This window comes from Manis javanica, chromosome 12 (assembly GCF_040802235.1).
Source record: "Manis javanica isolate MJ-LG chromosome 12, MJ_LKY, whole genome shotgun sequence".
Lineage (NCBI taxonomy): Eukaryota > Metazoa > Chordata > Mammalia > Pholidota > Manidae > Manis > Manis javanica.
The window spans coordinates 37,592,024-37,607,484 of record NC_133167.1 but is presented as its reverse complement, the minus strand read 5'-3'; the positions used below and the strand labels follow the sequence as shown (position 1 = coordinate 37,607,484).

General features: G+C 32.3%; 1 long non-coding RNA gene across 1 annotated transcript in view; it reads left to right on the top strand.

Moving 5' to 3' along the window:
• LOC140844757 (uncharacterized) overlaps window positions 1-8,542 on the top strand; it is a 145,067-nt gene extending 136,525 nt beyond the window's left edge. The window contains exon 3 of the long non-coding RNA XR_012123247.1: window positions 8,121-8,542. This is a non-coding gene — a long non-coding RNA (uncharacterized lncRNA). The remainder of the gene's footprint in view (window positions 1-8,120) is intronic.
• Window positions 8,543-15,461: the final 6,919 nt, after the last annotated feature.

Here is a 15,461-nt window from a genome sequence, read left to right as displayed (position 1 = left end):
ATCAACTTTGGTCATGAACTCTCTATAGGCCTACTCTTCCACCAGTATATTAATAGGTTTGGTGCAGAACAGGAACAGATCAAAATAGTATTTTGGGCTTTTATCTGTAACCTCATAGTTAAGTAAAGCAGTCAAAAACTTGGTAGCCTGTGTCATATGTGATTTATAGGAGACATTTCAGTGAAATCATTTCATCTTGTTGAAGACAAAAGATTGAGTCTTATATCTTATACTCTAAGATAAACTGGTGCTAATTACCCAGTAGGTAGCCCACACCTTCATTCTTGAGGCTGCTTCCTCTCTTTCCCCATTCTTTGCTCCTGAGATTGAAACACTCTTAAGAAGATCCACTTGAAATTTACCAAATTCTTTCAAATTTCTTTACAGAGACATATTTTTAATGAATTCCAATAACTAGCTATAATAGGAGCTATAATTATCTTAGATATTATTCTGGTTCAAACACTTTATTTCACAAATGAGGAACCAGTTGTAACACCATTTAATAAAATATCTTCAGTGCTTTAAGGTTTTAGACTAATAAATGGTAAATTACAACCAGCTGCTTTCATAACCTTTTTAGTACTTTACAAAGGACAGATCTGATTCATATTTACTGCAGGAAAGGAGTTTTTGTATGTGATTATTTTTGTTGATGTTATATGAGCCAATATTAAGTTCAAAATTAATAATAGAAGATGATTGGTTATAATTACCAGAATTCGCTTAAGTATTTCAATCAAATTATTTAGTATTGTGTCTGATATTCTTAGTATTGAACACACTGAATTAATCAACAATTAACTGATATTCCATAAAGGCATATAATTTTTTTTCTATTATGTATTGATATAGCCTCAAAAGAAGATATAAAACATATACACAGTTGCATATTATTAGTTATGTAAGGACAAACCTGATAGGAATAAACACAAAAACAATGATTGCAGACTATTCCAATGCAATTGTTTTATATATAAAGCAGTGAATAAAGAAAGAATATGAATGCTCAATAGTAGAGTTGTGAAGTTTGAATACAGTTAACTTCACATAGTTCTGTTTCATAACAATATGTATAATTTATGTAAGACTGATTATATATAATTGACTAAAATAAAACTTAAAAATATCTGAAAAGTAAAATTTATATCAATAAAATTCTCTAAAAGCAAAGCAATATGGCTCTAGACTATTAACAAAATGTTAACTTTAAAAGAACACTTAGAACTTTAAAGTCAAGTGCTCCTAATTTATTCTTGAATTAAAAAGGATAATGTGAAATCACTAATTATTTCAAAACAAAATTAAGTGAAATATATCTGAAAGTTATTAGAAGAGTACTTATTGAAGTACTTTTAAATACCTTTAATAAAATTACTTATTAAACATGAAGATAAATGAATGGAACATTCAAATTAATAGGTTTATAAAATTTAGTAAGTTATTTTAGTATAAAAATAACAATATGAATTATACACATATGTTAGCCTTTCTATTACCATTTTGTTTTAATATTATATTAGTTACATTTATCTAAGTTAAAAAATACATAATAAATACAAGTGTAATGAATGCAACACTACCTTCAATTTGTATAAACCTTAAAAATAATAATTGTAATATTCAAATATGTATGCCTAAACAAATTTTTTCCATTTTTGTGTGATTATGAGCTTTATGAAAGTGGTATCTAACTATAAATATTCTCCTAGAACTTTTATTTTTTTTACTCATAAATGTTTCTCACAACCCAATAAATGTGTCTTAAATTTTGCAAACATGGAAATAAAAAATAAACAGATATGAAGAAATATATTACAGAAAGCTATAAAATAAAGTAATAAATTCAAAAGTTATTTCTGAGGAAATTCCAATAAAATGGAGAACATTCTGGGAAATACAAAGAAGGGGCAAAGGAAAAAGACAAAGAAGCAGATAGAAAAGTAGAAACAAAAAAAATCAATGACTATAAATAAAGAGAATTTTTTAATTCTAAGAAAATATTGTATATAACTACTATCCTAGTTATAACTAATGCATTAATTACCATTTGAAGAGAGGTTATGATATTGGACACCTTCCCTTTGCCCATTACCTTAAAGGAAATGGTTTTAACACCTCACTAGTAAGGAGAAATTTTATGGAAAATTTTTATCAAACTTAACAAAATCTCTAGTTCCTAGTGTTCTAAGAATGAACGTTAAATTATATCCATTTCTTTTCTATACTTTTAATATAATTGACTTTTTTCTTTGATCTGTTATGGTGATGAATTCTGATAGTAAAGTTACCTTTGCCTTCCTAGATTAAATTCCATGTATTGAAGGGGTTTCAGTTTTCTCTATACAGCAGAATTTGATTTCCCAGAATTTGAAATTCCAGAATTTGTTTGGAATTTTTGTGTCTGTATTTCTAAGTGACATTGTCCACTGATTATGATTTTTCTTCTTGCCTTTGCGATGTTAAAATTATGGTAGTCTTACACAGTAAAGTGAGGTGTAATTCTTATATCACTTGGAAATAGTTTAGGTAAGTCTATAATTGGAAGTATCTAATTCTTTAATTTGGGGTAGAAGTCACTAATAAAACCATCTGGACCTGGCCATTTCTTTTGGGGAGATTTAAAATTACTTTACAATGTGTTTTAGAATTATCTATTTTCACATTTCTTCTGGGGTAAATTTGTTACATTTCTCTGTGAATCTGACTGTGTTCTGATTTCAAATCTAGTGATATAATGCTGCCTTTAGTGTCAGCATCTGCATTCAGGTGTTCTTTGCTCCTAATATGGGTCAGTTGTAATTTGGCTCCAGAATTTTGTCAATTTCATTAATCTTTTAAACAACCTCATTTTTGGCTTCATTGTTCATCTCTGCAGTGTTTTGGTTTTTTTTCTATTTGATTAATTTATCTTTATTACTTCTTCAATATTGCTTTACTTTGCTGTTAATTTTTATATCCTTGAGATACATGTTTGCTTTATTAATTTTAAGTTTTTCTTTCTTTTTGACTATAAGCCATTAAACAGGACATAAATTTCGCCCTTAAGTTCTACACATAGAAGAAGTTGATTTCCTAGATTTGTTTGAAATTTTTACATCTGTGTTTCTGAGTGCTTTTATCCAGGCATTATTATTTCTCTTCCTGCCCTTGTGATTTACTCTGCACCATCAAAGTTTTCATATGTATTACTATTTTTGTTAGTTACCTAATATATGCTAATTTTTGTTACACTTCTTTTCCCTTAGTTTATTTGGAATCAAGGAACTTAATAACTGTGTGGGGGACTTTTCTGCTTCTTTTTTTGTTACTGATTCCAAATATGCTACTGGTAAAAGAATATCTTCTGGATGATAATAACTTTTTGAAATTCAATGAGCTTTGTTTTATGATCCAGAGTGATTGCTTTCACAAGTACCCCATGATTTTTAAAAATATGCATTTTCTGAAGTTAAAGTGTTCAGAATTTTATATATGTTTATCACTCTATATTCTCTATGTTTGCCTATTGGAAGCAGCCAGTTAAATGTATTATGTAAATCTTTCAATTACTTTGTGTGCTTGACAATTAGTAATACTAAATCTTTGGATAAATATTCTCATCTGATACTGGTTTGCCTTATCTTTTGCTGTATTTATAGTGCCTATAACAAGGTACAGGTAGCATATCATTCAGTTAACTGTTCATAAACATCATTCTCTCAATCAACATATTAAGAATTATTAAATGACAATCAATCTGTTATGGTTCTTTACAAGAGAAGATATATAATGCAGTTGGTCCATGCTGCCAAAAAAGTGGAAAGAATTATGTCTTCAACTTAAACCCTAAGTTATAAGAGTAAAATGAAAAAGGCCTATATTAGAAATTTGCAACTCTAAGAATTTTGTGATTATTACATTAGCCTAATTGTTAATACATATTTGCATCAGTAAGCTATAACACAATAGCATTGTATAACAAACCATATCTAAATTCAATTCATTATTTATTCTCACCTCATTAAACTCTGGGTCAGCTGGGATTGGGGGATATAGTTTGTGTTTACCTGGGTTTGACTCTAAGCTTCAGGTTGTTCCAGATCCACTCTACATGACTCTCATATTCCTTAAGCCAATGCACTAGCTGTGAGAGAAGTGCAAGAGGGATCAGCAAAAAAAATCTGATGCCTCTGAAGCATAGACTTGAAATGGAAACTTTGCCCATATCGCACTGGCTAAAGTAAGTGACATGGTCAAGTCCAACATCACTAAGGCAGGAATAATATTCTGCCTATAGTTGGAGGAACTATATAGGGACAAAGCAGAAAACCTTAGTTACAGGAGAGAGTGAGGAATTGGTAACAATAAAGTATCTGTCACAGTATCCTTACTGCATATTGTCAGACTTTGAAACCTCTTGTTTTTGTTTGAGAAAGAAAAAACATTTAGAGCAATGCTATAATACTTATTTTAGATGCAGGTCTCAATAGTTATGAACTAGGTAGCATTTATCTATCTAAAAAAAACAGGATAAGACAATCTGACAACTTTCAAATGTCAAAAGCACTTTTAATCTGTTTTTGTAATGACAATTTCAAGTTAATTACACATTTAAAATAATTTTTAAAAACATATACTTAGTCAATCATACATCAATGTAAACTTTTAAGAGTTTCATTGGAAAATGAGGTTTTACTTAAAATTAAATGATACATTTTAAATATAAAAGTATATAATTCTCTGATTAAAAATTACTTCTTTAAAATTCTTGAAGAGTAAATTAACACTTTAAAGTGTACTGATAATTGATGACAGTGTATGCTTATGCCCAATGTCCTAACAGAAATTTTTGATTAGAGAAAATTAATTGTAGTGATAATTATCACTTAAGATGCAACCAAGACCTTTCTCCATTTTTACTTCTTTTATTCCTCTTCAGTATTTTCTCTGTCCCTTTCATGCCTCCATTAATCCACCCTTCTCTCAGCCTCTTTGCACCTTCTGTGCATTTCCCTCCCTTTCTTCTTTTTGTTTCCTCTTTTTCCAAATATTCCTCGTCCTCAGCTTCCATTCCTCCCTTCCTTTCTTTCTCCCTGTTATCACTCCTTGATCACTATTGAGTGTCTTAGCCTTTGGGGATATAGTCCTCTAGTGGAATCAACTCACTTGGCTGGTAATGTGTGTTAAATGTTGGGAACAAAGCCCAGGCCGCAGTAGCCGTGTCTGTGCTGGTGAGAGTCCGGAGCACTGAGGCCGTGCCTGCCCACCCTTCTTCGTTGCCCCCTCATCAATTGCCCTGCCCCTCGGAGGAACTCTCTCTTTCTCAGCCTTCCATACATTCTCTTTGAGAGCTTTTCTCCCTCCCCTTTTACTTGCCTTGCATTCAAGGTGCTCAGGAACAGAGAGAAAAGGACCTTCCTTGGGGAGGGATGGTGACTCTGAACCTACAGTAGGCCAGTCCCTCCCAAAGCTGCCTCTGGTGGCGTCCTGATGCTAAGATCCCTGTCCCTCCATGCTGCACTGGCTCTGGTGCCACTGCCCTGCAGAGACTATGGATGAAGCAGTGATCCAGTCTGGGCATACTGGGGAAGAGAAACAGCATGGCTCCAGAGCTTGGCCTGCTTAGCTGACCACGGTCCGAAGCATTCCTCAGCCCCAAGCTGTGGTGCCTCCCCGTGCTTACTCAGCTTCCTCCGTGCTCTGACCACAGGCAGTCTGTTTTTTACCTTCACACAAATAATATGGTATAAAGTGAGGAGGCTAATTTGTCTGCATATACAGATTTCTAATATATAAATAACTTCATTTCTAACTAGATGAGGAAAATCAGAAAAGTGAAATAAGTAATTACCCCCAAATAATCCATTCCCACAGGAGTCTTCCAAAAATCCTTAGGCAAAATAGTAAATTTGTATTGTGTTTTTAAATATATATCAGATTACAAATAGAGTATGTGTATAATTAAGTTTTCACAGTAATTTTCCATAGTAACTTTTCTCCCACTTTTGTTAATATTACAGTGTCTTTGTGAGTAGGCTTTTGATCCTAGAAATAGTGTCCATGTGTTATGAAAAGTTCATCTCCTGCTATTTTTTGCAACTAATGAGTCAAGCAGTGCTAATCAGAAGGCACAGTTTTCTAAAGGAAAAGTCCATTAAAACACTAGCCAATTAAAAATGTATATATATTTATAATAGATTAATTATGAAATATGTTGAATAATTTTTCTCTAAATGTATCTTTATTTTAGTGAATAATTAAACTATTGCTGTATTTAGAAGTCACAAAATTTATTCACACAAAACCAATGCATTGGAAAAACTATCTATTTTTAAGTTACATACTGGCATAAAAATAAAAGAAACTCCTCTAAGGTCTATGTATTTCAATAGTAGTTTTGGAGTCTTTTTCCTTGAAATTGAAAGGACAGTAAATATTGCAAAAAGATGTAAGTATCAGCAGCTTAGTCATGAAATCAGATCATTTCTGATCCCTGCCTGCTTATTACTCTTACATCAGAAAGAGCCCTTCCTTAAGCATGTGCCTTTTAAATGTAATGCCTTCCTTTAGGATAGCTACTTAACAAATCCAGTTTTAAACTTCTCTGTGTCACATGTTTTTTAGGTCCTTAAGGAGAATTTTAAATTTCACAAGCTTTTCTCTTTTGTGGCAACAAGCATTAATTATTCCCAAGGGGATGAGATGGAACCAACACACACTGTGCGTCAAAGATTAAAACTTGAGCAGCTCATCACTTAGTAGCTGACACACAGGAAGGGACTCTGTTGGTCTGATTGTTCCTAGCGGCATTATTGCTGTGTGTGTGTGTGTGTGTGTGTGTGTGTGTGTGTGTGTGTGTGTGTGTGTGTGTGTGCGCGCGCGCGCGCGCACATGCGTGTTCCCACAACTGGTGTCAAAGATTTCCGCAAACATTTCATTATCTTTGGAAAAGTGATAATACTGGGTGGCATATGATGGTTTTCTAATATTAACTTTGCATTCATAGCAGATTATTGATGTGGATATCTTCCAAATCATTGCTTGCAGTATTCTAAACAATAAATCCCTCATAAATCAGGTGTTTTCTTTTTTATTTCTGGTTTATTCCTAATGAGAATGACATCTACTTCAAGTGCTATCGATACTGTAAATACTGAACAACATATTGTTTATCTACCAAGTATATTTCCACAAGTTTAGTGATAAGACACTTTGTGGCAGCAATCATAAGTAAACTAAATAGAAGGAACATTACTTTAGCTAAATTAAAAATTCAATTTGAAATTTAAATTATAAATCAAAGTGGCAGTGAAACATAACTTGTAGAAAATGAAAAACTTTTTTCAGTAAGAACTATTTTCTATTTTAAAACACTGTTCTTTTTAAGCGAATATATGGTACAAATTATTTGATGAAAAGTGAAATTATTATGAAAGATTGGCCTCAGGGAAATCATACTTCCATAGATTCTGGCATTTTTTGGTGCAAAATAGAGGAGGTCAATTCTATGAGTAGTAAATATTTTCAGGTTTAAATTCTGTAATGTAAAAAGTCACTAGAAACATTTTTAATATTTTTCTCAAAATAATGCTTTTACTCATTAAAATAGTAATCTATTCCAATAAAGTAACATCTGATTTTACTTTTAATTAAGTCTGCACTTGGGTCAGAAATAAATTAATGCATTTTGTTCCCTCTAGTGATTTTGAAACTGTATGTTATTTTCTGCTCTTTTTTTGTTGTTATCCTCACATAAATCAGTGTATCCATTTGACTCAAAAAATGCAGGAATCTTAAAATATTTTACCTTCTGCCATCTCTTTCCTATCATTATATTCTAATAATTTTCATATATCATAATTCATAAACTATCATTTTTAATGTTAAATTTCATCTTTTATATTTAACCTGCCCAAATTACTCATGCTTATATAGATGTATTGACTTGTTTCTAAGATGCCGACTCACTGTCTGTGGCAGAAACGAAGGTGTTCCACATGGTCCTTCTCTCTAGACATTCAAGCCTTTGTGTAGTTGACTTCCCTAAAATATGGATGGGATCTGGGACTTGCTTCTAACCCATTATATATGTCAACAAACAAGACTGGTTTTACATGGCTATTTAAATAAAATTGTAGTGTCCAACTTTGGAGGAGATACACTTCATTACTGGCTTGGAAGAAGCAAGCAATATTGTTGGAAAGGCCAATGTGGCAAGGGACTGAGAGCTGCTTCAATCAACAGCCAACAAGAACATGAGGCCCTCAATCCAAAGATTTCCTGGAAAAGTGCTGCCAACAGCCACAGGATCTCAAGCTTCCAGATGTGAACCCAGCCCTAGACAACAGCTTGAGGGAAGCTTTGTGAGATTGTGAAAGGAAGGACTCAACTAATCTGTTCCCAGACTCCTGACCCACAGAAACTGTGATGGTAAAAAAATGTGTTGTTTTAAATGGCTAAATTTGTGATAAAATCATTATGCAACAAGGGATAATAACACTTATTGATGCTGAATATATTTGTCACATGAAGTATTATGACAATCATTTATCAGAAATTATGTCACATCAGTTTATAATATATCCCTTTATTTAAAATTTTGTTTTAAAATTATTGTTGTGATATTAATATCACTTCCTACTTTCTGTTATCACATTCTGCATTCTGTTCATGTATGCCTTGCAACTCACTCCCTTCTTTTGCATTTAATTTTCTTCTTACTGAAGCATATTCTTCAGTAGTTCTTTGAGTGGGGTTCTATTGGTAACATTTCTGTTTATCTAACAATGTTCATATTTTGTCCTCATTCCTAAATGATAGCATAAGTGGTTATTAAAATTAAAGGTTGACACATAAAATTTCCCCTTAATAGTTAAAGATATTTCTCTGTTGTTTCTGGCCTCTCATTACTCATAATAGATTTTTATCAGTTATTTTTTATAGGTAACATTTCCTATATACTTGCTTTTTTACAAGACAGGTTTATTGAGGTACAATTTATATACAGTAAAATTAATTATTATGGAGTTCACATTGATGAGTTCTGAGGAACATATATAGTTGTATAAATACCACCACAATCAAAATAGAGAACATGTCTATTGATACAAAAGTTTCTTTATGAACATGTAGTCACTTTCCTTCCTCCATTCTCTTCTCTGACCCTAAACGTTATTTGACTTTTGTTCCTTTAGTTTGCCTATCCAGTATGCCACACAAATGGAATCTATCTATCTATCTATCTATCTATCTATCTATCTATCTATATATATATATATATATATATATACACACACACACACACACACACAATATGTATATTGTGTGTATACTATATACACAAATATATATACACAAATATATATACACAAATATATATACAAATATATAGCTTTTGTGTATGGCTTCTTTCACTTAGCATTAAACTTTTGAAATTCATTCATGCTGTTGCAAATATCAGTAATCCATTTATTTTCATTTATGAGTAGTAGTCCATTGTATGGATAAACTACTGCATGTTTATCCCTGGTTAATGGGCATTTGAGTTGTTTTAATCATTGGCAAATACAAATAAACCTGCTATAAAATTCATGAGTCTTTGAGTGGATATATGTTCTTATATTTCCTGGGTAGATACAGAAAAGTGGAATTTCCAGATTGCATAACTATATGTTTACTAGAAAAGATTCTTCCAAAACATTTTTCAAGTGACTTTATCATTTAGCATTCCCATCAACAATATATGAGAGTTCCATTTGCTTTGAATTCTCTACAGCACTTGGTAATATCTGGATAGGGTGTATGTGTGTGTGTGTGTGTGTGTGTGTATGTGTGTACATTCGAGTTGCCATTTAGTAGGTAAGGAGTGCCAACCTATTGTGATTTCAGTTTGTATTCCCCCAGAGTTTAATGATTTTGATCATGTTTCTATGGGTTTATTTGCCAACAGCATAGTTTCTATGATAAAGTGTCTGTTCAGATCTTTTGCCCATTATTTAATTGGGTTGTTTGCCTTTTATTACTGAGTTCTGAAAGTGCTTTATATATTCTGAATAAAGCTTCTTTATCATGTAAATGTTATATAAATATTTCTTCCAAGTCTATAGTTTGTCTTTGCATTTTTAAGTAGCATCTTTTGAAGAGCTGATTTTAGTTTTAATGAAGTTCAATGTATCAATTTTTTTCTTTCATGGTTTATGCTTATTGTATCCTATCTAGGAAATCTTTAACTGTAGGTCACAAAATTTTCTCCTTTACTTTATTCTATTTGCTTTGTAGTTGTAGCTCATAAATTTAGGTTTATGTCTCATTTCAAGTTAATTTCTGTTTATGATGTGAAGTAAAGGCTGCAGTATTTTGTTTTTGTTTTTGCTTTGTTCATATATATGTTTTTTCATATTTTTCAAGCACCATTTAGACTGCCTTCTTCACTAAACTACTTTGGCACCTTCTTAACCAAAAATAAATTTGCTGTATGTATGTGTGTGTGTGTGTATATATATATACACACACACACACACATACATACATACATACACGTGTGTGTGCATGTGTGTGTGTGTATCAATTTCAAGATTATTGGCCTATAAATATGTTGGAAAGGAACTCAGTTTGGAATTGCAGTGAAGTCATATAGAGTGAGATGTGAAACCAAGGTGAAGGTGAAGAAGGCAAAGTAAATTTTATTTCACTCTGTAGAGAGTAACAGAGCATGCTGCCTAAGGTAGACTGGGAGCTGCTTACTGTGAGGCTTCTTTTATGGGGTTCTGACAGGGCAGATGAGTTAAAATCTTTGGCCTTGGAGACCTTATCTAATTGGTAAAATGAAGACATGGGCCATGCTCTGATGTTTACTGTGCTTGTCCTCTAATGCTTTCTTCATCTGGGGAGTGTCTGTATCTAGAAGCTTCTCATCTGGGAAGTTGTTTTTCATCTGGGGAGTGTCTGGACATTCCAAGTCATTCCTGGCCCTTGAAACATCAACTAATTAACTCTGTAAGTCTCTTCTGGCTCTCTGATTCTATCTGGTTAACTTTCTGAGTCCCTTTTAGTGGGCTCTACTGGCTTTATTCTTTCTCAACCCTGCTCATATCTGTCTTTCTCTCTAACAAATCTATTCTTTAACTGTAAATTGTGTTGACTGCCATAAATTTATAGTAAGACTTATAATAAGATAGTGTAAGCTTTCTTTGTTCTACTTTCTTAAAATCAATTGCTTATTCTAGAAACTTGAAGAAGAATTAAACATAAAGTTTAAGCATAAGTTCCCTGATTTGTGTGTACTTGTTTCCCTTGGACCACAAACTTGTAGATTCTATTAGAAAGAATTTTTGTATTATCACTAATCAGGAAAATGCAAATCAAAAGCCCAATGAGATATTACTTCACACTAGTCAGAATGGCCACTATCCAAAAGACAATAAATAACAAGTATTGGTGAAGAATGTTAATTGGTACAACCACTGTGGAAAGCAGTATGGAGGTTCCTCAAAAAACTAAAAATAGAAATAACATACAACTCAGTAATTCCACTTCTAGGAACTTACCCAAAGAAAAAAAAATCCCTGATGCAAAAAGATATATGTACCCCTATGTTTATTGTCACATATCTACAATAGCCAAGTTACGAAAACAACCAAAGTGTACATCAATAGATGAATGGATAAAGAAAAGGTGCTGCATATACACAATTTAATATTATTCAGCCATAAAAAAGAAAAAATCCTGCCATTTGCTTCAACATGGATGGATCTAAAGGATATTATGCTAAGTGAAATAAGCCAGGAGGAGAAAAGCAAATACCATATGATTTTACTTATAATGGGAATATAAAAACAAAGCAAAACAAAATGAACAAAATAGTAGTAGTCTATCTCTTAGACTGAGAAGTGGCTGGTGGTTACCATGGAAGATGGGTTGGATTCAGGAGATGAAATAAGTGAAGGGGATAAAGAGGTACAAGATTTCAATCATTTTATAAATTAGTCACAAGGATGAAAGTACAGCATAGAGAATATAGTCAGTGATTCTATAACATCTTTCTGTTTTGACTAATCGTTATTACACAAGTTGGGGTTAGCATTTCATAATGTAGATAATTATCAAATTACTATGAAACCAATGCAGTATTGTATATCAACTATACTTCAATAAAAAAATCCCTAAAAACTGTGGAAAAAATAATTTATCTAATGAGGGTGGATAGAAACAGAGAAACAGACTTTTCTGTAGATCTCCATTCTCTGCTTCCATTAAGTGAAGGGTACCTGGGACCAACTTTAATGAAATAACTGAGAATCAACACAGACTTATCAAAATCTTACGAGAAGTTTTACAGAAAGACTAAGTAGAATCTCAGAATTCAAAGCGGCCTGAGCTCATCCACTCAAGTTTTTATTCAATGCAAATATTCCCTCTTTAATATTTTGATAGATGATTTTCAGCTTTTGCCTAGAGCATTTAATATTGTGTGACATAGTTTGCTCCACTTAAATCAGCTCCAATTGTTGAAAAGCCCCACCTTGTTTTACCTAGAATCTGCCTTCCTGAAATTACCAACTACATGTCCTGTGGCACTGCAAATAACAACTCAAATAATCCTTTTTGTACATAACAGCTCTTCAAATACATGAATATGGCTATCAAATCCTCATTAAGCTTCTTTTCAACCTCCTACAATTTTCTTATATTTCACTGGTTGCCAACTCTTCTTATTTCTGTGCTCTCTTCTGTGTGTGCTTCAGTTTTCACAAATGAAAAGCTCAGAAGAGAGCCCACTGCTCCAGCTGGAGTCAGATCAATGCAAAGTACTTCTAGGATTTTGGCAAAAATCTAATTTCTTCATTGGAATTGGGTTGGTTACTCAGCAGACAAGACTAACAAAATAAAACACCCTGCAGGGAAAGCTTTTCACAAAGTCTATAACTTGCTTGGGCTGTAAACCCAGGCTATTGTTTGCAGCATTTGAGATATTTGGCTTTGACTATACTTCATTAACCATATTATTTTTCTGATTCTTTATGAAAATCCAACTTAAATTCTACCTACCCCAAAAAGCAGTCTCTGAATCTCAACCTTTTCCTCAATATTCAACAAAATTTGTAAATGTATTTAGTTCTGTATTCTCAGACTACCTTCAATTCACCCCTATTTTATTCTTAGTTATTCCTAAATGCAGAGTAATAGTACACCTTATTTCTTTCCTACTTACTCATTTATCGGTTGATATATTCCTACTTTATTTTTGACATCATTCATTCATGTAATTTTTGGTGGTACCTGATATATTTTAGGCACAAAATTAGACACTGAAGCATAGAAAGCAGAATGGCAAAAAGAGAAATCAGGGATTCATCAAATCCTGTTTTTTAGCTAGACCATTTCAGCCAGGCATATCACCAGCAGTTGAAGAGCTGCACTGTAAAATTGTGAAAATCTGAGTTAATAGCCTCTGAAATTTATCACAGTACATAATAAGGTACTTATTAAAAAGTTACAGCATGATGACTGTAATGGGGTTTGTGGGGGGGACTTGGGGTAGGGGAGAGCCTAGTAAACATAATGTTCTTCAAAAAAATAAAAATAAATAAATTTAAAAAAAAAGTTATAGCATGAACATATTGTCCTTGACAAGGGTTTATTTAATCCTCTTGACCACTTTGTTTCATTTAAAAAGAAAGTCACTATATATTCTTAGAAAACAAAAAATAAAGAGCTCTTCACAAGCTGATATACTTACTCTTTACTAAACCTACACAATCATAAGCAGACACTGAGAAATTCATTTCAAAAAATATTCTGAACTGCTTAAAATGCAATTCTTTATTTCTTCTTATTGACATTTCAAATTGTTCTGCTTAGACTTTTCCAACATTGAAGTAATCAACTGCTTGTTTCTTCTGTTTATAACCAGGTACACATTTGTACCAAGTAATAACCTTTGTGGTGGAATGAAAGATTAAATACTCATTTAATTTAGTTTAGGTTCCAGTTTTTTTTCAATTAAGAAGGGAAAATCCTTTTGAGTATGATAGGTTATTTATATTTGTTTTGCTTCATTTGTAAAAACAAATAGGGTTTTCATGTTTAGTCACTAATGTTGTTGAAAAGAAATTGTATTAAATGAATGATTGCAGCAAAAATGAAAATAATGTAAGGGGTAAAAAAATTAAATTAATTAGGTGATATATTTTTGTCCAATTGTAATCTAAAGTTGGTAGCAGTGAGCATATGAGCTTTAAAAATATCATAGGAAACTAATTTTTTAAACTTAATTTATATAGTAGGCATGTATCTTTGTTAAATTTAATATCAGCCTCCTAAGTACAAAAGAGCAGTTAATGTCTGTAGACCTACCAAGATTTTGTTTTACTACTAGATACTTCCATTTGGCACATAATGTTTTCATAGCATACATACAAAACTACAGTGCTTTAAATGTATGTGTGATAGGCAGAGTAATTCACCATCCCTCAGAAGGTCAATACCTTAATTCCTCAGACAAAAAACTGAATATGTTACTTTATATGGCAAAAGAGACTTTGCAGATTTGATAAAGATTATGGATGTTGATACAGAAAGATGATCTTGGATTATCTGGGTCAGCCCACTCTAATAAAATGAGGCTTTTGAAGCAGAGAGCCTTTTCTGGATGTAGTCAGAAAAAGATGTGACCAAAGAAAGGAAGGTCAGAGAGATTCTACTTTGTTTGCTTTGAAGATGGAAGCAGAAAGTTCTCAGCCAGGGAATGCTGACAGTCTCTAGAAACTGAAAAAGGCAAGGAAATGGGTTCTTCCTCAGTCTGCCAATGCCTTCTTTGGAGACCACTTTGTGACTTTTGTCAGACTTCTAACCTCTGGTATTGTTACACTAAATTTGTGTTGTTTTAATTCCCTAAATTGTGGTCATTTGTTTCAGCAGAAACAGAAAAAAAGTACAATATAACATATTTCAGGCAGAAATACTCACTTTTAAAATTGAGATCGATTTTACAAGGTCTTTTAAACCTTTATACTAGTTTTTCAAAAACCAATAAATTTTCCTACTGTGTTTCTGAATATCAAATATTTATATAGTCAACACAAATACTCATTAACACTGGAACCTAAAACTTCTAAATTCTATATTTAATAGGTCATGCTCAATATTAAATTTCCCTGTATATACGCACTCAAAGTATGCTAATGTCAGGCTCACTATGGATTCAAACTTTGTCTCTATAATAGACACACTGAATTCAAGAGAAAGGATTGCTGGACTTTTCTTTTTTAATTTTGTTAAGGGAAAATTTGATAGCATGGAAAAAATATCACTTTTTCCCAAGACTGCTTTCTCCAAGTTTAGAGTTTGGGATTGTAAACAAGACCATATTCCTGAGTAATCTTTGTAGAGAGTAAGTTATTTTCTGCAGCACCTCATAAATTTTCCTAAAATAATAGTTGTAGAAGTGAAATCAATGAGTAAAACACTGTCAAAGCAGG